The sequence below is a fragment of the Oryzias latipes genome, chromosome 3 (assembly GCF_002234675.1).
Source record: "Oryzias latipes chromosome 3, ASM223467v1".
Lineage (NCBI taxonomy): Eukaryota > Metazoa > Chordata > Actinopteri > Beloniformes > Adrianichthyidae > Oryzias > Oryzias latipes.
In genome coordinates this window covers 8,396,988-8,419,887 of record NC_019861.2, presented here as the reverse complement: position 1 = coordinate 8,419,887, position 22,900 = coordinate 8,396,988, and the positions used below count along the sequence as shown (strand labels likewise).

At 38.2% G+C, this 22,900-nt stretch overlaps 1 protein-coding gene across 1 annotated transcript in view; it reads right to left on the bottom strand.

Moving 5' to 3' along the window:
• The window catches only part of lrrc4c (leucine rich repeat containing 4C), a 78,590-nt gene that overhangs the window by 4,967 nt on the left and 50,723 nt on the right, over positions 1-22,900 (bottom strand). The gene's annotated exons all lie outside the window — the stretch shown is intronic.

The following is a 22,900-nucleotide window of genomic DNA, read 5'->3' as shown; positions in this document are numbered from 1 at the left end:
AAAGAAGACAGAGAAACAATTATTGGTCACAATAAAGTCACATATAGAGCTGTTTAATAGAATTAAAGTCTTAAATCTGAATTTTTTACATGAAAGCTTCACTCCAATCATCTTCTGAGCTATTTCAAAATCTTCCCCAGGGGTCTTTTAATATGACATTTTTTGCCAAACACAGTGAAAAAAGGGTTTTTTGGACTTAGTTTGTGCAGAGTGACAGTACTTCATTAGAAATTCACTTATGAGTTGTGGGCGGGACTGTCGGGACAAAGATGTACATGGATCTTGATGTCGTCTAGATGCATCAGAATGGAGCGGAGCGGAGAGATTGTGGTCCGCCAATTCTAGCTTCAATGTCACACAGCATTTTTCTTTTGTCTGCTCCTGAATCCCAATGATTTGAATAAAGAAATATTCAGAAACACAATTTTAAGCACATTATAAATGTCCTCCATCACCAGAAAAGTGCCAGGAGGACATGATAAACACACCAAAAACACCAGTTTCATCGGAGTGGATCTTTTAAGAGTCTTGAGATTGAATAATTGGAACTTTGATGTGTTAAAATGGTACATGGTAAATACTTGTAGAACTCAAAGGCCCAAAGTGCTTTACAGTCACAGTTCCATTCAGCCATACACAGACAGACACATTAACAAACTGATGCCAGCTCCGCTGCCATCATCTTCCAATCAAAGGTCGACTGCCCTACCGCTGTTACAACCAAAACATAATTTAGTATAAAAAATATGAATTTTATAATGAAATGTTACATCTATGTAAAAAAAAAACTTTAAAAAGCAACAATTAAACACACTTCTGACAACACCTAAACTTTGCATTGCCATTTTCAAGTTCCATGAAAAACACAATTTCAACATTTTTGAGACAGAACCGTTGTGAATTTATCACTGGAAGACGGAATTTTGTCAAAGACATGACCCCGTTTGCAGTGTAGACATTATCAAAACATTCATTTTAAAAGCCAAAATGAAAAGCAACATGCTGCGTGTATACCACTGAAAATAATATCACTGTCACTGGTGTGGGTACATGTTTTGATTGTGTCTTCTGGCCCTACAATGTACCAATGACCTGTCCAAACGTTGATCCATCTCAATGACAGCTGCAACGTAGGCTCCCACCCTTCACCAACCCTAAAAAAGATGACAGACTGATGGATGAATGGACAGTATGGAGGAAAGCAAAGCTAAGTCTGAGCATTTTATTATTATTTTTAACCCCATGTCTGAGCGCCGAAGCACAAAGGTCCTGCCGGGATGACCCAGCCATCATCAATCTCAAGCATTCTCCTAAAGCAGAATGGATCAACACACAGAGAAAATGTTTGTCCAGAAAGTGACCATCTGCTTCTCTTTATAAAAACAAAAAAGAGAGTGTTTGGCATTCAGCCGGTGTAATCAAACATTTGAGAGTTGTTAAAATGTTAAATTACTACAGTTATACTGTTTTAGTTAATTGATTTCTGTTGTGAATCAATGTAACCATCTACCACTTCAGGTCATGACTTTTAACTGGTCCACTTTTAGAACTGGAGATTGTTATATCTTATATGGCAAATGCATTACAACAGTGCTGTTTTTCCAGTTTTTTTCCTTCTTTTGTTTGCTTTAATCAGATTACTGTATTTTCTACTCTATAAATTAAATCAGATTTTAAGGGACACCATCAATGAATGGTCTACTTTTGAAATTAAATCATATACAAGGTGCACCAAACTATAATGTGGATTAAGGAAAACAAAAGTAGGGTGTGACTGAATTCCTTTACTACTCACTGCATAGTTCACTACATAGTGTGTTCACCATTTTTAGAAAAGGAAAAAGAGGGTATGATGGCTGAATTTACAATTCCAAAATTGAGTGCCCTAGAAATGTCCTAGAAGTCTCTGCGAAAAACTAGTGCGCATTGATGCTCTTTGAATTGGTGAATATAGATCACAAGGATAATAATAATAGATTAGATTTATCTGCGCTTTTTCTTGGTGCTCAAAGTTTGAGATTATCCTCTTACAATTTGTCCGTTATTCATTCACTCCTCATTCATACTTGTTGTTGGTAACTACTAAGGTAGCTTCAGCTGCCCTGGAGCAGACTGACAGAGGTGTGGCTGCCGGTTTCAACATTCATACACATTCACACACCAGTGGAGCTGCACTGGAGACAGGGAGGGTGAAGTGTCTTGCCCAAGGACACACGTCAGTTGACTGGGGGGAGCGTGGATTGAGCCGCCGACCCTTCGGTCATTGGACAACCTGCTCTACCGCCTGACTCACTGCCGCCACGCATTGCGTTTTAACAGTTTTGGTGAAAAAAAGGATTTTAATTATGCTATCAAATTTTCAATAACACCTAACTGAACATTTTGACATAACACTGTATATAAGGCCCCGCCATTTTTGTACTACATTTGAACCTTACCGTAACGATAAACAACCAGTAAACTTGTCTGCTCTATGCTGCTTCATTGTCTTATCCCCCCTCCCCTCCTATCATCACCCTCCTACCCCCCCCAACCCCCCTCTAACATCCCTCTCTCTTCTTCCCATCTTTCCTTTTCCGTCCGGTCAAACACCAAAGATTTTCAAACATGGTTGAAATTGATAAAGTTTGGCCTCAATTACAAAAGGGGTTTATTCAGACATACCTTTGGTTTGTCTGAAGATTAATAACCCCTATTGTTAAAGCAAAATATGTCCAACACAAGAGGCCCTCAGTTCTCATCTGCCTGCCCACCTGTTGGACAGGACAAGTAAAAAAAATTTTTAAAAAATAACACTGTATACCTCTTCGACACCATTAAGCACATTCAGTATTAATCCATATATATATATAAGGCAACCTGGAAAAAGGTGCACTGTATAAAATCAAGGCTCATAATGCGGGAAATACAGTAGTCCATTTGGTTGTGGTTTGCTTCTCTGCAATCACGTGCTCTGAACAAAAGTAGGCAAAAAACTCCTCCTGTACAACCTGCACCTCCCACTTCGCAGCATTATGTTGCAATTGTCCCTCTATTTAAATTTTTTTCCGGTGACAACCTACAAATCAAATCAATATGTGCAGTTTTCTAAAATGTTGTGAAATCTGACAGCATTGTGTCAAGCTGTGCTGTTAAGTGATTCAAACGCCACTTCTCCGTGCAGCTAATGCCTTTGCCAAAAGCAATGCAGAATATCGCAGCGAAACACAAACCTAACCTTCTGGGCTTGAAGATTTAAACACTTCCCTTGTCTCTTTTTAGCTTTAACAGTTCACCTTAACTGTTAATCATCGCATTCTGTCAACCCTCAAGACGGCAGGAACAAGTTTATTATGACAGGTGTTTTCTGAACTGTAGAGTTTGTTAACTGATGTGGAAATGCTCTCTAGTGAGGATGAGAGGCTGACTTAATCAAAAGAAATGAGTGTACGAGGCTCCGGTTTGTAGCAGCAAGGCTGCCATGATAGCCATGATGGAGGGAGAGGCTGCCTCTGCACTGGAATCAGATCGAATGAGGCCTCCCACTGACTGGGGCTCATTTCTGCTGGCTGGCATTGCAGCAAACCTACAACAGCCATCTAAAAGGTGTCAGATACAGCAAAAACACTTAGGCATATTTATATCTCAGAAAGATGCTCGATCCTCTCAAATCTTTAAAGAGACTAGGATGTTGATTTATCAATTATTTAAACTTTGGTCACATGCCTCCTTCATAATGCATTTCGACTAAATGTACTTTTACGGTACCCCATTCCTTGTTTCACATAAGAACGGCATATATATTGCAGTATAAAAAAGGCATCCTTCTTTTGTTGGCACAACACAGCATGGATTAATGTCATCTTGCTAGGCTCAACATGTGTTCAGAGACACTAAAAGCAGTAGCTGCTTACATCTGAAATCCTGCCAGTAACATTAAATCATACCCTCCTTTGCTTTTCAGCTGCTGACAGCAGTGCGATCTGCTAAATTCTTTTGTTCGAATTAGTTTTGTGAGGACAGAATTGCACAAGAAGCTTATTTTTGATGACGTGTGAGTGAAATATCAGTCGTACAAAATTAGGGCATTTTAATCACAATGTTGTTGTGCATCACAAAATGTACCTTTTGACTATTTTCTGCACCATAAGGCGCACTTGAGACAAAAACAGTGTGCCTTATAATCTGTTGCTCCTTTTAAATGGATTGTTTTCTGGTTGTGTTTACTGAATTTGGTGACGTACAGTTTTATTGTGAATACGCTAACGCTGCTGTGTCACAATGTCAGACTTTTTTTTTTTACTTAATACTAACAAGGTTGGGAGTAAGGATAGGCACAGTAGCGTTTATTTTAGCGATATCAGTTTTTTGTTCGGCCTGTTGCAAGCAAAGTTGGATGTTATTGTGAGTATGCTAATGCAGCTAACATGTAGCGGTGTAGAAACGTTTTTTTTTTTACATGCTATAATCAAGGTGGGGAGTTAGTGTTGTCACAGTAATATTTTGTTTTAGTGGTATCAGCCTCCTTTTTTATGTGTTGGAAACAATCTTGGGAGTTTCAGGTATTGTAAATACGCTATTGTGGCTAACGTGTAGCGATGTTAAGCTATGGTTTGTATAGGTGTTAGTAACAAGGTTGGGAGCTAGGGTAGTCACAGAAACGTTGTTTTAGCTGCATCAATCTGCTTATTTACGTGTTGCAAAAACACTTGGGTGTTATTGTGAATATGCTTATGTGGCTAACATGTAGCGGTGTCAAACTGTGTTCTTTTACATGTTACAATCAAGATTGGGAGTTAGTGTTGTCACACAAGCGTTCGTTTAGAGTGTTCAGTCTGTGTTTTAACGTGTTGCCAACAAGATTGGTTGCTCTGGGTTTTGTAAACACGCTAACTGGGTTAATAGGTAGCGGTGTCAGACTGTTTTTTGTTTACGTGTTACAATCAAGGTTGGGAGTTGCAGGTTGCTGTGAATACACAGACGCGGCCAATGCTTCTAACATAGTTCACGTGTAGCGCAGGGGTTCTCAAACTGCCAATGGGGGCCCGCAGGAAAGTTTTTTGTGGCCCTCAATAAGAGAGCCAGAAAATGTCTTTGAGGAAAAATGTTGTGTTGGCGAGGAGAAAAGGCGCTTTCAAGCTAAGAAAAAATACTTACTTTGTCGTACCTCAAGGGCTGGCTAAAGTCATGTGCCTTATTTAAAAGCAGGTGAATGCAATTCTCAAAGAATTCAATAAAATTCGTCACTATGTTACAAATTACAAAAACGATGACAAATTTACCGCGAGGGGCGCAACAATAAGCTTTAACAACAATGACGAGGCTATGCTGCACAGCAGACAAAGTTTACAAAAATGGCTAAATCCAGTGAAGCTGTTACAGAAGCTAGCTACGTTGTGGCTTTGGAAATGGCCCGGCGTAGCAAGCCTTAAGTGACGGAGAATTTGTAAAAAAAAATGCATGAAGAAAGTAGCTGACATTGTTTGTCCAGAGCAAAAGAAAAAGTTTGAAGAAATAAGTCTGTCAAATGATACTGTAACGGCTGCTCTCTCACGTAAGTCATGGTGGAGCAGAACTCAGCTTTGCCAAGTAGTGAGGTGCTAATGCCTGTCGCCTAAACTGTTTTAGCAGGCTAAAAAGTGAGCTGACCCGTGCCCCATACACCGCACGACCCCAGGCAGCTGGTGTTTCAGGAGGCACAATAAAATGGCAGAGTCCAATGTCCTCAGATTTTTTTTAGGCGGTTTTAGAGCTGAATAGAACATACCAACATTGTAAATGTCTTTACTTGAGATACCTGTAATATTCCGACCACTAGGTGTCACTGTGATTAGCTAAGACAGGGTTCACCAACCTTTTTGAGACCGAGGGCTATTTCATGGGCACCAAGTGGTATGAAGGGCGCCACTAAAAACCTCCTACCCCCCCCCCCCAAAAAAAAAAAAAAAAAAAAACAACACAATTTGAGGACTTCCTTTTGTGCCCTATTTTTATTTGCTCATTTTACACACAAAAACATGCATGAATTTTCTAGACTCGTATTACAGGGGGGGGGGGGTCAAACTCAGTTGCAGAGGGAGCCTAATTTCAAAACAGACTTTAGGTTGCAGCCGAACAAGATAAATATTTATTGAACACACTAAAGCTAAACTTTTAAACCTTTGTAACTTTAACTTAATTTTAACTTTTTAAACATAAATGTAAATAAAAACAGACAGGAATATTAATCCTCACATTAATGGATTACTCAACCACCTCAACCTATTCTCAAAATCTTTACATTACATGAATCATAAGAATGTCCAGAAATTGTGTAATTTATTTGATCTATTTAAACTTTTGTAATAGACCCTTACTTTTAGTGATTATTTTTTAAGTTATATTTGTTTAAATATTTGGGTTTTCTTTGTCTACCTTTATCTCAGAATTGATATTGTTGTCATTGACAGACATGCCGTGGTTGTTTGTTGAATATTTGCTTCAATAAAAAAAAAAAAAAAAGATTTTTTTTGGGTGCATTCCCTGCGGGCGCCACAAGGGGTGCTCGCGGGCGCACTGGCGCCCGCGGGCACAGGGTTGGTGACCCCTGAGCTAAGATACCTACCTGTTCTGCTGTGAAGTCTTGCGGGATTTGTGAAATAGGTGTGAGATTCAAGATGGTGGAAGTAAAACAGTGAATGAGACAGTTTCCCGGCCTGGTTTGTGATTCATTCAGTTTAAATCAAAGTTCTTTAAGAAAGAACATTACAATACCCAAATCACTCATGGTTTCAACAAAGCAAACAGAAAACCCCCCACAATGCACTGCTGCCATGGGTAGGATAGCCACACCGACAGGATCACTACAATACAATTACTAGACAAGTAAAAGATCTAGGCAGCAACCTCTGACCACAAATGGGAAAACATCTGGAGGGCCTGGTTAACTGTAAAAATAAAGTTATTAAAAACAACATTTTTTGTTTATCTGTTTTTTTTCCCACCAAAATTGGCCCCCAGTAATGTTGAGTTCTTAATTTTTCTCCACTACAAAAACCGGAGAACCCCTGGTGTAGCGTGTTACAAACAAGTTCTAGAGTAACTGTTAACACAGTTACTAAAGTCTGACTGACTTATCTCTGACTCTTTTGTCTACTTAAAGTGCCTTATATTTGGCATAATTATGAAAATATAACATTCTTTGATGGTGTGCCTTATAATCTGGTACGCCCTATAGTGCAGAGAATACAGAAGACTTTTTCATTTGGAGATTTTCTCGCATTCGTGAAAGGAGTTTTTCACTCCTTGAACTCTTTGAGGAAAGCTTACTGGCTTTGTTGTCTCATTGTATAAACATGAGAACAAATATCCTAAGATTGCAACACAAATCAAACTTGCAAAGATAATAAATCTTGTAGGATAAAACAATGAGCAGAAAGTGTTAAATTATGGAGTAACTTTCTCTGTAGTTGCATTTGAATTTGAGATGAGTGTGAGCTTGTTGGTATTTCCAGCATTTTTTCCCTTCAGGTTCCAATGGTGCATTTGGGGAATTTAGAGTCTTTCATACTCAAAAGGATTGTTCCAACCCAAAAATGAACCCCTAAATTACCATTTTCCCAATCTCACAAAAAATCCTCAAGGCCCCCTGATATTTTTCCACAAGATTTTTGCACAACCACACACATATTGATCAGTTACAAAAATAAAAGAAATAGCAAAAGTCCCTTTCAGCTCCATTTCTAAAAGTGAAAAGTGCCCAAATGTAAGCAAAGTAAATGAGCTCATGTTCTTAAATATAGTCACTGGTCATTTACAGTTAATTGTACATATTTGAAAATGATAGAGTGGCTGAAGTATGAAGGGATGTGAAGCTTGAGGGGTCTCTCATCCTGCTGCAGAGCTGGGCCTTTGGCCACAGAGAGGGGCTGTCTGATGAGCTGAATATCATCTTGCTCAGTTATTCAGCACATTACCGATTCATTAGATTTGAATACGATTGTTGCATGTCTTCTTTTGCGCTTCATTTGTGCTGATGTTGTAACCTCACTGGGATTTTTCAGTAACAGTGTTTTTTTATAATATAGTCATCCACAAAGATTAAAAGAATCCTTAAACACACTGGACAATCATTTGCCTGTTGAAGTCAATTTATTAAAATATGGCTTCTATAACATCATGATAAACATGCCTTGTGATATTTTTTAATAGTTCAGAATATAGAGATTTAATTGTTCTAGAATTCAAATATTTTAATCTGATAATAAGAATTCTTTCATTCTTATTTTGAATTATGAGGGTTTTTGTGTGTATGTTTTGTGTGTTAAAAATTGTAAGATAAGATATAAGGACAAATGTGAAAAATAGTAGTGACAGGCAGTAAAAAGACATTATTGTACACACAAATAGGTAAACAATATTATCATGCGTGTTAAAGTTAAATATATTGTATTTCCTAGACTGGGATATTTTTTAATAGTATGATATCTATGTGGTTCTAAAAAAACTTGTATTTAAGATTTTATTTATGTGACTTTTCATTCAACTCCAACCCTTACCTCAGTAAAGGAAAACATTTTTAACTTTTTTCAAAGTTTTTAAAGAACCACTCCAATGAAAATCATGTTCTTGGTGTTTTTTACGAGTTCTTGTAGCATTTTCTGATGATGGAGAACATTTTTAAAGAACCTTAAGATAAAAATTGCATTTCTGTTACGTTTTTTTCTTTTTCAAATCGTTATGAATCAGGAACAGATGAAAAAAACTTTGTTTGAAAAACAGCTTATTTTTAACGTAAAAAGTACACTTGGCAGGTGTCGCTCCCTGTCCCGCATTCACTTTCAGACAAATAGATCCATGTACGTCTTTGTTTTCCTCGTCTGAGCTGGAACCTGGATCAAACTGTAGGCCTTGATAGCTCCAATATTGCTCGCAGTTTTTGTTGCACCGGTAATTTTAGGTTGGGGGTGTGAGGGGCTGTAAGCTATAGCGTAAGGGCATGAAAACAACTCTGTTATGTGTGAAAGGAACAGGGGCGGGGTTGCTCCATACAACTGTCTAGCCCTCAACTCCGAGGCAACTCCACAGAAAGTGGGGGCAAATTTCTAATGAACTACTGCAGCTCTACAAAAACGATATCCTTAAAAACGACACGTGTTGTTGGGATTACACAGCAGGACGCGTGGCGTGCCTCTCTGCGAATACAACTATCTTCAAATTACTTAAAAGGTCCCCAAAAAAGAGAGCTGACCATGCCCTCGAAGAAACCCCAGGAATACGAAGACCTCAAAAAGACTCTTGACATTATTCAAGAAACGCTGAAAAGTTTTCTGGAACAAGTGTCGGCTAAGCTAACGCCACTTTGGGAAATGATGGAAGAGTTCCGAAGATTTCGGGCTCAAAACGAGCAGCGAGAAAACCGGGTCGGGATTCTGGAGAAAAGACTGGACGATGTGGATCAGCAAGTAAGGATGAATAATGTCATTCTCACTGGATTACCGATCAAGCCTCAAGCGAAGCTGAATGCAGCAGGAGCAAGCACTGCTAATGCTAGCGCTAGCGTAGCTGGCAGCTGGCAGCTAATACGGAGATCGTTACAGTGTCTTTGGAGCAGCAAATACATTCATTTCTCACATCTAAAGGGATTTCCCTGGATCTCAATACCATCGAGACCTGCCACCTGCTCCCCAGGAGAAAAGAGACGGATAAACCAGCGATCCTCATCAGGTTTGTTAATCACAAACACAAGCTAGCTTTGATGACCCAAAGGAAACAACTGAAAGGTTCGGCTGCTTATCTGAACGACCATCTGACCAGAAGGAATGCTGAAATCTCAAAACATGCACGGCTTCTCAGGAAGCGTAAGCTGATTGAGAACACTTGGGTTAAAGGCTGCAGGATTTACGTCAAACCGCTCGGTCCACCGGACCGGTCCAAGGTTCTGGTTATGAACACCATGAAAGACTTTGAAAAGTGTTTAATATCGGTCGTCTGAAACAACATGGAGTAATAAACCAAAGAGCCAAATAATTTCAAGAAATATGACGCCTGGATTCCTCACTTTCTCTGTATGTCTGACGTAACCTGAATAACAGCAGAGTTCTGACCTGCAGACAACTTGACCTCAACTTTCACCGTCGCTGTTATCAGCTGAAGAAGGATATGGACCTGAATCTAATGTCTGCAGACATAACATCGAAGAGAACTATTAACTGTTTTGAACCCAGAAGAACGGCTGTTATCAGTAAAAGAAGAAATACCAACCTTGGACAATCGACAGTTATGGACCCTTTTTTACTTTTCCCCTACAGCATTACTTTATTATAAAAAAAAAAAAAAAAAAAAAAAAAATTAAAAAAAGTAAAACAAATGATTAATCACTTATTAAAAATTGTTAATTTGATTGACTTTTAATGATATAACTTCACTTTCTCCAAAAATTGATAAATTGATTCAAAAATTTTTCCTAATGTAGCATAATTTTGCACATGTTTTTATCTTTTGATACTTGATGAAATTTTGCTATGAAAATTCCTGAAACAGTGTTGTGTCTACTTTACTGATATAGTATTATGTTTTATTCATATGAATGGCTTTTATAAGTAACATAATCTGCATATATTTCAGATGACTGATCTGCATTTGCCATGTTGATTTCTAAAATAGTTATTTTTGACGTAATACTTAAGTAATTCATCTTTGTCATGCGCTTTATCGATATCTTATGATTTTTAATTCTGTCTGATAAAAACCGGGAACCGGATATTGATAAATCATGTAATAAAATGGTTATAGTATAATGGGGTGGGATTATATAAGTTCGCTTCCTTCCAAGCAATATTTATTAATGTCTAATTATCCTAAGTATGATTAGTTACTATATGAATGTATAACTGATGTTTATATTGCTGTTGTGTATTATTTCTACTTAATTGCTTGAAATAAACCATTTCAAATCAAATCATTTCAAATCAAATCAAAAATTTGGGTTAAAATGAGCATTATCCTAATTAAAAGACAACTCGGAAGGCTTTTACAATAGATCAAAAGATGATCAGTCTTTAGTTCTGATTCTGATTCTTCTGATTCTGTTCTGTAGTAAACTGAAAAATAAACTTGTTTCAGCATCTGTATATTTTTCTCTATTAAAAATAATTGAGAGGATTATCAACTGATTAAATTAGTAACTAGAATTAGAAAACAGGGGCAGCGTGGTGATGCAGTAATTAGAATTGTTGCCTCAAAGCAGGAAGATCCTGGTTGGACTCCCGTCTGGGTCTTTTCTGTGTGGACTTTATTCTCCATGAGCGTGTCTGGGCTTTCTCCGGGCATTCTAGCTACCTCTTTTTGTCCAAAAACATATATCATAGGTTAATTGGTGACTCTAATTTGCCCCTCAGGAGTGAGTGTGAGGCCGTCTGTCTGTGGTCCTGTAATGGACCCGTCCAGGGTGGACCCTGCCATCATCAAAGACAGCAGTGACTGGCTCAAGCCACCGGGATCCCGGTCAGATGGTTGACAAAATTACAATTAAGTAATGTAAAAATTAAAATTTTTGTTTTAAAATCAACAGCAGCCTAAAATGTAGAAGGGGCTTTAGTAGGAGTGGGAATCTTAAGGCACCTCGTGATTCTATTCGATTATGATTCAGGAAACTACTATCAATGCGTCCTGAATCTCTTCACCACAAGACCAATATTACTTTTAATATCCTTTTCAGAATCATATGCATGTTCTATTCAAAAACTGCCAGTTTTGAGGGACAGAAGAGTTACCCTATAGGTCATGGAGCAGAGTATGAAGATTATAGAATGCATATTTGCAAGTCTGCTGGTTTAAAATGATGCATTGATGATAATGATAACCTGGAGAATGGAAATGTTTCATTTCTCTCCTGAAAAACAAGCTCATTTCTCCTCTCTATCTTAGTCTCCGTACTGTGACTGCTGCAAATATAAATCTGTTGTATGAGACTGCTGGATGCTGCTGACTTATCAGCAATACTCTCTTAACAGGAGTGTAAATTATGACCACTCTGTCAGAAAGGATATGGACGGTATGTTGTGTGTGTTTTCTCTGGTTTGAGATGTTGACTGTTTTTTTTTTTCACTACAATGATCTTTTCATGCTCCAGATGTGTTTAAGACCTAAAACCAGGGTAAAGTAAAGCTGAGCTGAATGTTCAGCTATGATTGAAGTATTAGCACACCTTTTGTATTTTTATCTCCTGCTGAGTAAACCTCTTTCAGGATTTATGTTTAGTACAGCATGTGCCTTCGCTGAATAAGCATATTTGAAAAAAAAACAAAACCAAACAGAAATTCTTGAAATGAGAAGATCAATATTGACTGAACTTCACAAAAACATCATGTCCATGTCCTATGAATTCCGATTTCTCTCTCTGCTGCATGATGATGAACAGATCCTGCCTCCCAGATAACACAACCCAACTCTTTGAGGGTTTTGTCCTTGTGTCGGCTTGATTACTGAAAAGCACTTCTAACAAGGACACCAGCCTGCAAAATCAGACTTCCACAGATGATCCAAATGGCTGCTTCCCCTCTCATTTTCAATCAGTAACAAAGGACACAGTGATGTTCAGATCTCTACACTGGCTCCCTGTGGCTGCCTGCATCCGCCTTTATGCTTGGCTACAAGGTGATCAACTCAACAGCACTTTCCTAGCCCTTGTGCTATCTTGTGGGGTCCAGTTGATCCCACCCTCACGTGTTATTCCTCCCATGACAAAGGTGGACAGGATTTCATGTCTGCCATGGACGGCAGTAAAAATCATAAATAATTGGGGGAAAAAAGTTAAGTTTGCTGTTCCAGATGACTCCACTCCAAATGTTAACATCCCTCAGATAACACAATGGCTAACTGAACTTCCTTCTGTATTTATGTGTGGCGCATTAACTGTATATGAGAACTGGACTGAGTAATTCAAATTTTATTGTTCTACTGTTTACTGGCGCACTTCTGCCATCTACAGTTGAAAAAAAGGCTAAAAATGAAATGTCAAAGCGGTGCAACTCTTGCAAATCTTGTTTCAGGATTTTCCTTCACTGCTCTGTTCCGATGGGTGTCATAGAATTCTTTCCAGCCACAAACCGCAATTATTAATGTTCTTCTCCATGATCATATGTCAAGTAGTTGGCACTTCTGTGAATGAAAAGGAACAGCGTTCACACATCACTACTGATACGATATGAAGATAAGGGGAGTTAAGGATCAACAGGTGTTTGAATAATTCCAAATACACGTGTGAACTTGATTGTGGTGAAATAATCAAAGCTCTTTTAATTACAGCCAATGTGTACAACATTGTGTAATGTGCAATAATGTTTACTGAAATGTTTTTAATTACAATCAATAAACCATTGATTTTCTTTACTTGATCTGCAATGTGTAGCAATAATTACTGGTTTAATGCAATAATGTGTTCTAATAATAATAATCAATGATTATTTCATATTGGTTACCGTTGCTGTTTAATGACATCATGAATGAATATTTTCTGCAGATAATCAATTATTAATATGCACTTGATTTTGTAACTTGAATTCTTTATTGCTTTGATTACAATGCTTAAAATCACTCACTCACTCACTCACTCACTCACTCACTCACTCACTCACTCACTCACTCACTCACTCACTCACTCACTCACTCACTCACTCACTCACTCACTCACTCACTCACTCACTCACTCACTCACTCACTCACTCACTCACTCACTCACTCACTCACTCACTCACTCACTCAAAACTACCAAAGCCAAGTCCCTGATTGGTCAAAGTTTGCCCTGGTTTAACTCTCATTGTGCACCCAATGGTCACGTGTTCTCTACGTAGAGTCCAAAAACAATCATAGAAACTTGCGTAGCTCTCCATGATGACGAGACCTTTGAACACAGAAGCCTGAAATGCTCATATATGTGCATGTACATAGATCTTTCATTGTAAATGGCTGCATGTCGCCAAGGGCGGTGTGTATGTAGCCTCATTTCTGGCTTTGACAAAATGGAGTCAATTCAGTCGCCATTTTTTTCACGATATGGATGTCGCCATGCTGGAACCAGAAATTGTCAGTAAGCAGTGATTGGTTCGGTCGGTCTGAGTGAACATTTCTATGGCAACCCCTCCGACCAATCAGAAGTGAGCCTGTTGGAAGGCCACACCCCTACCACTTTAAAGTGGGACCAGGAGACTCACATGAATAACCTGCACTGCAGAAAGAATATTGTTAAAAAAATTAGGAATAGCAAGAAGATGTTAAAAACGCGAGGAGGGGGAGGGGTCAGCCCAGTTTTTTTTTACACAGTCAAGGGTTCAGACAACAAACAGCCACTGGCATATATCTGCACCACAAAGCAAAAACCCACTGGCCCTTCAGCTCTGTGATGCACAAACATGGAATGACCTTTCCAAATCTACATGCAAAGTTACCTCGTTCACAATATTTAAACCATTCCAAAACTGGCCACTTCTGTAGCGTCCTTTGAACTTAATAAAAAAAGGATAAAAAATGTATTGACATTTCAGTGTTTTCATCAGTGGAGACGTCTTTTATGCAGCATCTAACTGAAAATGTGTTGGCTGTGAGTCAGGTTTGTTTGTTGTGTACCTCATTTGTTAGTCGCTTCGGATAAGGACATATTCTAAATGACTGAATGTAAATGGAAGGCAGATAAGCATCCGAACAAAACTGCAGGTTCTAACTGTTAGGAACAAAATAATTGAATTTGTAGCAGATAAAAGGTTAATCATCCTGATTGCACTGAGATACAATCTATGACACCTCTTTAAATGTTTGCTCTGTTACGTGCTGCAGCTTTGAAAATGAAAAAAAAAAAGGTTAATTAAGTAGGTTTACACACTGCGTTTTGTCTAATCCTTTTGCTAAGAAGTGTGAAGGCGTTGAATCAACTTATGTTATAGGATCTACTGACAACTAAGGGAAAATTTGGACCTATTGAGGCAGAACAGTTTCAAATAAGACCGATTGATCTATTTTTATCTTTAGGCTTTTTTGATTTGTTTTGGCTTTTAAAGGTCAGACAAAGTATACAATGCTAGTCCTGTTTGGAATATGCAGGCCACAAAAATAAGAGTGGACCATAAGAGGCAGTACTTTAATCAAATACAATAATCACTTTACTAAATCTACAATGACTTGCTAATTATGTACAATGGTTTAAGGTTTAGATTACATTTTTTTTACTTTTATTATTGATTTTTGAAATTCTTGGTTTTCAAAAATGAAAAATGCATTCATTCTGAAAAGTACTCTCTCTTATCTGTGAAATATTCCTTAGCATAACCGGCAAGGAGGACGACGAGACAGTTTTTGTGATGAACCGGAGGAGTCATGTGACTGAAACAAAATCGTGTGAAACGTGTATGATAATATATAACCTATGGTACACAAGCGAAACAAAATAAATCCGAGTTATTTTCCTGAGTTCCTTTCCAACCCGAGCCATCGCTCCATGTGGGTGCCGCCCATTTCACAACGTCAACCTAGAGTTGACCTTGGCAGCGTGTCTGAGTTTCACCCACAAAAACAAACAACATCCAGACTTTTGCAAAGATGGAAGTGTATTCTGTGCATTTAAAAATAAAAGCGTTTAGCTATTCACTGCTAATTCCATGGAGAAAGTGGGCGTGTGTGTTAACTTGGGGGCGGTGCTGGCAGCACAGACTCTTCCTGGAAGGGGCTGATCCCACTTTATGATGTCACAATGTGAGGATTGGGAAGGGCTGGTGCTCAGAAAGCAGATTCTTTGGAGGACTACTCAGAAATGCGTGAATGGATAAAAAAAACGCTTTGGGGATGTTTTTCTTGAGGAATTAACAGGATCATACACTTAAAAGTTCAAAAAAATCATTTTGCATGATAAAGGCCATATAAACTATTTTGATTCACAAAAACAGCTGCATTTGCTTTTAACCAAAGAGGAGGTTTGTTGTTTTAGTGAAGGACGACATGAAGTCGGTTGGTGTGGATGAGGAGAAGACAGAAGATAGAGTCTGATGGAGGTGAATGATTTCATGTGGTTCTCCTTAAATACCTACTCCAATAAAAGTCAAGTTTTTGGTGTTTTTTTTACATGCTTTTCTGCCATTTTTCTGATGATGGAGGACATGTATTAAAAAAATTAAATGTGAAAATTCCCCTTTGTGGTTTTGTCTTTCTTTAAATTGTCGTGAATACAGTGGGTAGGGCAAGCTAGGTAGGGGGGTGGGGTTCAACTCTGTGGGTGAATTTCTGCTGCTCTGCAGAAACAATGTTCCAGAAAACGACAAAGGGTTTTTGATTTTGTCTAAAAACACCATAATCATTATTACAAAAGACGATGCCTCTCGTCCATCGAATGCTAATTTTAGAGAAAGGTTGAGTTGACCGTAGGAGAAGCCAAACAGCAACAGCTTCATCGCAAAGGAGACGAACTGGCAACAATAATAAAAATGAACGAAAAACGAGGGGAGCGTAGGAACAAACTAAACATTCTTACTAATTGAATATGACTGCACCTCGCCTTTGTGTGCTCACTTTGATTTGAGCTTTTCAATAACAAAGCAAACCCAATAGAAATGCACTCAGATTTTTGGTCTAATGTAGAAATATTACTTTGAAGTGGCAGCAACGCAGTCAGACACTGAAGGGGCTTTGAAAAAGCTCAAAAGCACAGCAGTGGTACAATTATGTGAAAATCATGACATGGTCAGTTTTGGCTCCTGGCTGTTCTCTTAATACTCAGGTGATCCAATGATAGCATGGTTAGATTAACACAATGTTTTTTTTTTGTTTTATATAAAAAAAGTGTTTTTAATTGCAGTTAGATGGACGTCCTGTGTTGCAATCTTCCTCCTCTGCCTGTTGTGTCAGCAGCAGTCTGTATTCAAGTTCCAAACCAATTAGGCACAATTGTGCTCAATTTTAGCAAATGTTGCCCACTTTTTGGACTTTTAACATATTAAATAGTTGTTCGGCAACAAAAGATTTCATAATTTTGAAATAGCACACCAGTAAAAAGTTTTTTCTTTGACTCTCTGTACATAAAGTTGGTTGAAGTAAATTAATAGGTAATATAAAGGCAAAAAGAACTGTAATACATACTTAACGTGGACAGCATTTGCTATTTTTTGTTTGTTTTGTTGATCATGTTACTCTTAAATTTGACTGAACGGAAAAGTCCAACGTTGCGTTGAATCCAGCGGTAAGTTTTTCTCCAAACTAACTGAACCTGAACACACTTGATATAAGTTTCTTAACACAGTAGGATTTTTTTCATTTTGGATCTTAAGCCCTGGTCCCAATAAAACACCATCCACGCTTACGTGCCAAGTAAAAGCTTAGCAAGCCTGTGTTTAGCGCCGTTTGACCTATTTTTTTTTTTTAAATCCCATAATAAACCCCAATTTACAAAACAATTTGCCTCTAAAACATTTCATCAAACACTCAGAAAGTGTGTGATTTTTGTCCAGGATAACCAACGCACAAGACACCATCTGCTTCCTCTGAAAACCACTGCAACAATTAAAGGCAACTATTCAGATGACAAGCAATTCATTTATACCACAAAATCACTTAAATTTTGTCACTAAACAAGCTTTAATATATCATACAATCGCTTCTTTTTTAGAAAATCGTATAATATTTGGATCAACTGAGACAAAAACAGGTTCTGCCTGTCTGTGCTTGTGGTTGTAATCATTGGTAAACTGACTCCTATGGGCTAAGTTTCACAGATAAAAAAAAGGACCAAAATGTGTGCCGGCTGATTCTGGACTGCACTGCAGAGTGCTCGGTGGGACAGCTCTGACTGATTATAATGGTAAAGGCAGTGGTGCATCAGTTTCCACTGATGAACCATCGCTTTTATCACTCTGTGTGACTGGAATCCCAACATGTCAGACCAGACTGAGACTGTTTCAAACACCAATTCACTTTGGTGTGTGTTCAATGTAAGCTGACATTTTCCTTGCTTTGGCTACTTTTACTAACTCTTCAGAAGAGGAAACAAAGGAGTAGGGCTGGGATATCGCCAATAATTTCCAGAATCGATTTAATTCGATTCACTATACTTTTGATTCATTCAATTCAATTGGATTATGATTCTACTTAGAATTTAAACGGTTTACACATTTAGTTGTATTTGTATAGAAATACATTAATAATCTATGTATGTTTTGAAGATATTCATATTAATTTAATGCTGTTCACATACTGTAAAAGTTATTAGTAAAATAAGAAACCAATGAGATTGTTAAAACAATACAATACTACATGATTTGTCAACAGAGAAGCTTCAACAAAAAATATGCTGATTATTAACATTCTAAAAGCTCTAAACTAGCTCACATTACAAAGTAAATGTTCTGCCTCTCCTGGAGGTCGTTTCAGTTTGGCCACTAGGCAGAGCTTGCCTTATAGATTTACCCTTTATGCCAGACAACATTAGTAAAAAATGGCACTTTAGACCACAAATGTTTCCTTTAAAGAGTTTGGAAAATTCATGCCTGTGACTATATAAAGCTGTTCATTTGGTCAGCAATATGTGTTAAGGTCGACTGAGCGTTAGCATTAGCTGTCCAATGGGAAATTATATTATACGTTAGCATCGGGCTAACAGACTATGGCCTTTGCTGCTGTTATGCGTTAGGTCACCGGAAACGGACAGGCACAAAAGATCTATCTCTATATTTATGGATTGAATATGATCTATTAAGCTTGGATCAATTCAGATCAATTAATCAATGTTATCAACCCAGCTCAAAGAAGCAGTGAGACATAGTTAATGCTCTAACGTTGGGAAGTTTTACATTCTAGGGAATTGACTAAAGTCTTAGTCCTGTGCACCCATATAGGGGAATGACCCAGTTTTAAAACACGAACAACCACATAGTTGCAGATCTGTCTTGGAGTTCACATACCTCTTGTGCTATCCAAGGCACTTTAATGTTGGGAGTTGGGTCATCTAGACCCACTAGACAGTGCGCTGAACCTTTTTTCTTCAATGATTTGTGATCTTCATTGGTGTCCATGGATTACATGAAATCCTCTTCACCTTTATCCACCTTTGTCATGGTAGGGAGAACATGTCAATTGTTAAGCTTGTATGGGCACCTACAGGGACGCCATGAAAATAGAATGTAACATTGTAATGCACGTGGTAATTTTATCGTGAACTATTTGTAGAACTTATGTAAATTGGGTGACGTACGGGTGATTCTGTCTGTGGTGCCCTTACGCCAGACTGGTTAGGTGAATGCACTGACCCTACTGATTGCGAACAAAACTCGACAACCTAGTGTCAAGTATTTGTCCTGCTCTCTTTGCTCATCCAACACTTAACCCTTGTGCTATCATAGGCATTTTAACGTGGGAGTTGGGTCATCTAGACCCACTAGACAGTGCGCTGAACCTTTTTTCTTCAATGATTTGTGATCTTCACTGGTGTCCATGGATTACATGAAATCTTTCCACCTTTATCCACCTTTGTCATGGTAGGGAGAACATGTCAAAGTAAGGGTGGGGTCATCTAAGATAGCACAAGGGTTGAACAATCAAACCCCATTCTTTCTCCTTTCTCACTTAGTCCTTGTAAAATGCATTTGTGTCATGTGAAATAATGTTTTTGAACCTTCACAATTAAACTTTCGTCATCCGTGGTGATGACATCCGAGGTTTAAACGTGTGTTATTGTGTAAAGACGTCACCTTAAATATGAAATACAGTCTAATAAAGTTTTATTTTGAAAGTACAACGGTGGATTTTATTTGGAAACCCGGACTTGTTTCCAGTTCCCTGGCTTCAATGGGCTGGAAATAGAACTCCATCATGTCTGCGTTGCGGTGTGGAGTGATGCAGACATGATGGAGGGCATGTAAACGTTTTACAGACTTAACAGTGGAAAGCTGCCGTAAGACCTAACGTTTGGTATTGACGTAAGCTACCTAGTGCATTTTTATGTAAACCTTTAGGTTTCAACCCAGCCTCAAGGAAGAAGTAACATTTTTGCGCTAGTCCAAAGGAGGGCTGGGTTTCTGTCGGCTGTATCTGTCATAGGAGGGTTGAGAAACAGTGGAAGCTGCATTTCCAACATCCTCTCATTTCTATCTCAAAAAGCCTCCAATAACATCAAAGAGAGTAGCTGAATTCCATACTTTAGTCACATTTTTGACAAAGAATACAAAAAATGGTCTGAAAGGTTGTTAAGTATGGAGACAAAGTCACCATGATGGGTAAAATTGGATGCCAGAACGGGACATACCAATACTGAGGTGGGAGGGCTTCCTGTGGAGAAGCACTCGAGATACAGAAAGTGATTGGCTGCCTCAAATCAAAGACTCACGCCTTGGTACCCAATCACAAGACGCCTTGATCCTACATCAAAGAACTAGAGATGCTTCACAATGACATCCATCTTAAGAGCTTGTTACCTACAAAAGCTGTCCTATGGTCAAATCTACAAAGAAAACAAAAAAAACCAACAAAAAACAGGGACACTGGGATTAACAAAACAAACACACAAAAAATATCCTAAACAAGATCTTCTTTTGTATTATGTTATATTATTTTGTATTATATGTTGTGTAGTGTTGTGCTGTGTTATATTATATTATATGATATTATGATGTAAAATTTGGACTACAAGTAACCTAAAAATGATCATCATAAATTAATTTAATTGTAACATTCAGCTTAATTTAAAATCAATTTTAAATGGAAAAAAGTACACTGTGAGTGTGTGTGTGTGTATCTGTGTGTGTATTGCATTGATAAAGCTACACTGGAAAAAATATCTTTCCCTAAACAAATTTGAAAATATAGAACACTCAATGTTTTTTACCTTGTTAAAAGTGAAATAGTCTGCCAGTAGATCTAGTAGAATTGGCCTTGGTCAAAACATGTAGCAATGTCCTTCTTTTTTAACCCTTATGCTATCTTTTGGGGTCCAGATGACCCGATCCTTACATTGACATCCTATCCCTACTTTGACAAAGGTGAATAAAGGTGGAAATATTTCATGTAATCCATGGACACCAGTGAAGATCACAAATCATTGAAGAAAAAGGTTCAGTGCACTGTCTAGTGGGGTTTAGATGACCCCATTCCCAACATTAAAGTGCCTAGGATAGCACAGGGTTAAGACAACATTTAATCTTAAAATTACCTATCCACGCTCATATTTAGGTCTATTGCTCTGATAATTGGAAATAGTCTGTCGTAAAATGTGCTTCTTTGTTTTGAAAAAAAGTTCTATATTATTAATATTTATTCATTAATGTATCTTTTGGGAGCCGGTTTAGCTCGTGCTGGTTTGCGGCACCTTCCGTCCGTGAAATCCAGGTTCAAATCCTGGCTGCTCCCTTCTCTACTTCTGTGCCGGTCCCAAGCCCCGTTGCTTTGAGAAGGTTGCGTCAGGAAGGGCATCCGGCGTAAAACATTGCCAAGTTTACCATGCGACTCGTTCGCTGTGGTGACCCCTGATGGGAAAAGCCGAAAGAGAAACAATTCATTAATGTATCTTTAGGAACATTTATAGACGTACTGTATGTGTTAACAGTTTCCTATTTACTATTCCAGTTTTAAGTTCTACAGCACTCTCACTGTTCCCTTTTTCTAGACTAAAAGAAAAATAAACTTAGAATTCTACATATTAAAATAAAGTTGTCAAAATTATACAATATAATGCAGGGTATTTTGATTTGAGTTCCTTTAATTTTCATTCATGTATTCATCTTCTTCCGTTTATCCCTTTCAGGGTCACAGGGCTGCTGGAGCCTATCCCGGCTTCTTATGGGCGAAGGCAGGGGGAGATCCTGGACAGGTCACCAGTCTGTCACAGGGTCACACATATCACACAGCCATGCACACTCACATTCACACCCATGCACACTCTGGAGTGACCAATTGACCTATGAAGCCTGTTTTTGGACGGTGGGAGGAAGCCGGAGAAAACCCACACATACACAGGGAGAACATGCAAACTCCACACAGAAAGGTCCCCATTGATGTTCTGTTTTAGGTCCCCCAGCCAGGACTTGAACCAGGGGCCTTCTTGGTGTGAGGCAAGAGCGCTAAAGCTGCACCACCGTGCAGCCTCCTTTAATTTTCAAAAAATAGTTAAAAATTATAGATAGATACAGTCCTCAAACAAGAACAAGGTAGAAGAAAAATGTATTAATTTCTAGTCCTAATCTTATATTATATACATTTTTACATTAAACATATTTTATTAACACAATATGTATTAATAAACATTAAATAATTCATGAAAAAAGCAGCGAGGTACCAAAATAATGTAAGGAATTCATGATTGTTGGTACATTGTCCCATCAGGCTACTCATTTTTCAATTTAATTAAAAAAAAATAGTTTGTCTTTATTAATTTTTTATGTAACAGTTGTGCTTATTTTTATACTTTCCTGTATGTTCTCCCACAAACTCACCTTACACAGAAATGCAGATTTAGAACTAAATATCAAATATCTGGTGTGATAATTGCATATTTATCTGTGGTACTTAAAAAAAATCAACCATCCACAGAAAAAAAACAACTAAAAAATAAAAGACTAAAAGTATAAAACAGAAATATCCTAAAATGGAGCATAGGACATTGTATTCTCCAAGCACAGGTAAATGTGAGGCTAAAGAGATACAATTTAGGTGATAATTCGATTGCTTTTCACATGTTACCTTATGCTGCATCCATTATGATAATTGCATGGGCTAAATAATCTGCAGGGAACTCCATGTTCAAATGCACTCTGGCAAGGCTCTGTCTGCTTTATACAAAGGGATTAAGACAGGATGCCCTGGGTGGCCGACTGACTGAATGCAAGGGGGCTCTTAGTATGCCTGTCACTTGCTTTGCCCACCAATCTGCTCCCATGACTGCGATTCTAAAAAGAGATCTGCAGAATTGGCCAAC